The 3,134-nt window shown below is 46.6% G+C and overlaps 1 pseudogene; it reads left to right on the forward strand.

Annotated features, from left to right (window-relative positions):
• LOC102875564 overlaps positions 1-1,713 on the forward strand; it is a 2,168-nt pseudogene extending 455 nt beyond the window's left edge.
• Positions 1,714-3,134: the final 1,421 nt, after the last annotated feature.

A 3,134-nucleotide genomic window follows, 5' to 3' on the forward strand; every position in this document is an offset into this window, starting at 1 on the left:
TATCACTCCTCCCTGAGAGAGACTTCACCCTGATTCATAAGGAAAAGGGGATGGTGTATTCTCTTAGCTACTTCCTGCTGAAAAGGGACGTTGTGGGTTTTAAGGCACCTTTCCTGGAGTACATCCAGCTGGCCTATGACTTTAATAGAGGGTCACAGTGAATTGGAACTGGCTGGATGGCAATGAGAAATGAAATACAGTAAGTACCTATGACGGAATGTTCAAAGAAAACTGGAAACTATCCCAGGTCTCTCTGCCACAGACATCCAGGTGCTGGTGCTCACGTAGCAGCTAGAGGCAGACTTTTTTGGAGTGTCCCACCTAAAACAAGAGCCAGAAAAAGATTAAAGTAAGCTTATCTGTTCAGCACCCAGAAACTCCTCTACTCACTTCCGGTTTCCATCTTTCCTCAACGTCTCAGCCCCTGAGAGAAAGAAGAGATCACGGCTGGATGCCCACCCAGGGAGCCTGAGAATGCAGGGTTTAGCTCCTTCCTGTTCCGGAGAAATCCTTTGCCCAATATTGATCATGAGCTCCGGGAGCTGGGCTTGACAGCGGTGAAGCTCTTCCAAGTGAGGAGGAGGAAGCAGAGAATGGATCTGAAGACAGGAAAGATGAAGATAGTGATGGTGATGACGATGGAGGTGGGTGGGTAACCCCCAGCATCATTAAGCAGATCCAGCATGAACTGGAGCAGCACCAAGTCCCAAACAATTTACGAGCGGGCTGCGTGACAGCAGACTCTGCTGCGGATGGGGCTGCATGTGCTGGTGGTGAAAAGCATGCTGATGCGAGAGCCCCGGAACTACATCCTGCGCGGCCCACAGTTGCTTCAAGACAACATCCAACATGGACCCAGCATTCTGTTCCCACTGTGGCAACAAGATCCTGAAGAAGGATGGACAGTGACAATGGCACGCTGCACATGCCCTTTTCCAGGAACCCGAAGGTACTGAACCTGTGAGGCCTCCGGTATTCACTTGCAAATCTCAGTGTCATCTGGATGTGGCCTCTTGCGTCTTGAAAAGAGGCAAGTATGGAACACTCCGGGCACTTGTGGCTTTCTTTCTGCCCCAAGTGGGTGCCAGCAGTGTGGACTTGCCAGATGAGTTGGGGGTCTCTGGCCCAGAGTGTGCCAGCATTTGGGCATGCCAGAGTGGTAAAATACGGTACTGTTTTTAAATGGTTTTGGTCAAACATTCTTCTAGGTCATATAGCCCTGGGGTGTCCACTTGCCATACAGAGGTAACTTGTGGTTGCTGTGAAGCTGAACGTTGTGACACTGATGTGTCAAATGCGATAACGGTTATCCATAGTGGGTAACTATTATTTCCATAATAGTTTGCCTCCAGAAACCCTATGAACGTGGAGAAAGGATGAAAGTCATACAAGTGTTGAGGACACAAGGGTCGCTATAAGTCACTTATGACTCGATGGCACTTAACAACAACAACAACAGCCAAGGGGCACAAATATGTCACCAACCCCCATCTGACTGAAGACCAGCGCTTCCCTCAGTTGCGACTATCTCAAAAGGCCAGGCAGAAGACCAACGTGTTTGCCCCTGACTATATAGCCAGGGTGTCTCCCTTTGCAGACAATGACATCTCCAGATGGTCAGATACCTTGCAAATCCAAGATAACAAATTGGGTTCTGGGAGGAGACAATTAAACCCCAACGCTTCCAGAAGGAAGTTTGTGAAGAAAAGGTGACGTGGACTCTGCCGCAGGCACGTTGGATTGCTGCTGAGGAGTTCTGGTGTCTCCTTTCCCAGCTGTGTCATCTCCAAAGCCATCTGGATGAGAAGACTGGGCCTAGCAGACAGTGCTGCTTTGTGACTTGCCATGGTGTGTTGGGTTTGTGGTAGGACTGGACCACTCTGGCCTCAGAACTTCCAGAAAGCCCGAATTCCTGGCACGCTGAGTGGAATTGGATAGAAACAGAAAAACAATCTCCTGTAGTATCTCTTCAATCATTAAATAGAGATTTTTCACATAATATGTTCCTAATAAATGTGGTTGCAAACTTAAAAAAAAAAGTGAGAAGGACTTGACGCACTTGCTGCAGAAGGTTAAACGCTGCCACCAAGCAGAGTTCCCTGTTTCCCACACCACGTGAATAGCTGTTCCAGACGACTACACTATGCTGTTTATGGTTCTGTGTTATGTTGTTCTCCTTACTTAATATTTCAATTCCTACAGTTAATGTTTGAAACACTTTCTTATATTTCCTCTTAAAACTAGGAGTTGAAGAATTATCGTCTCCATCTGTCATCTTTGTTTTCTGGTGTCTTCATAGCAGAAGTTTGCAACCTGTCTGGTCCACCACCTGGGATAGAGCTAAGGTGTGCCTGATCTAAGCCACAACATTTTTCAATTGTTTCCTACACATGCAGAAGTTGGACAATGAAAAAGGATGACAGAAGAATTGATGCCTTTGAATTATGTTGTTGGAGAAGAGCACTGAATAGCTCAGACTGCCAAAAGAAAAAAGAAAACAACAAAAACAAGTTGGTCTTGGAGGAAGTGAAACCAGGATGCCCCAGAAAGGCAAGGATGGTGAAACTTCATCTCACATATTTTGGGCCTGTGGTCAGGAGAGACCAGTCCTTGGAAAAGATGCAGGGTTGTGAAAGAGAAGACAACGCTCAACAGGATGGATTGACCCAGTGACTGTAAAACTAGACTGAAGCCTGTCAGAGATGGTGAGGATAACACAGGATTGGGCGAGGTCCAGGTCTGTGGTTCCGAGAGTCACTGTGAGCTGTAGTCATCTCAACAGCACTTAACAGTAACCCACTCTTTAGCAATCAACTTGAAATTCTATCTTTTTTATGGGGTTTTTGTTGTTATGTGCCACCAAAGCAACTATAATTCAGATGACCCTATGAACAGTAGCTCTTAAACTTACCCCATCCTGAGCCAACCTCACGGTCTATGACACACTTGACTCCATTGCCACAGTGTCAACCCATCTCATCCCAGGTCTTCTTCTCCTGTGTTGATTTTTCACCCTTCTAAGCATGATTTCTTTCTCTAAGGACTGGTTTCTACTGGCAACATGACCAATGTATGTGAGACAGAGATTCAAAATCCTTGCTTCCAAGGAGAAACCTAGTTTCACCCTCTCCAGG

The sequence above is a fragment of the Elephantulus edwardii genome, unplaced genomic scaffold, assembly GCF_000299155.1.
Source record: "Elephantulus edwardii isolate Elephantulus edwardi_28Jun2011 unplaced genomic scaffold, EleEdw1.0 scaffold00121, whole genome shotgun sequence".
Lineage (NCBI taxonomy): Eukaryota > Metazoa > Chordata > Mammalia > Macroscelidea > Macroscelididae > Elephantulus > Elephantulus edwardii.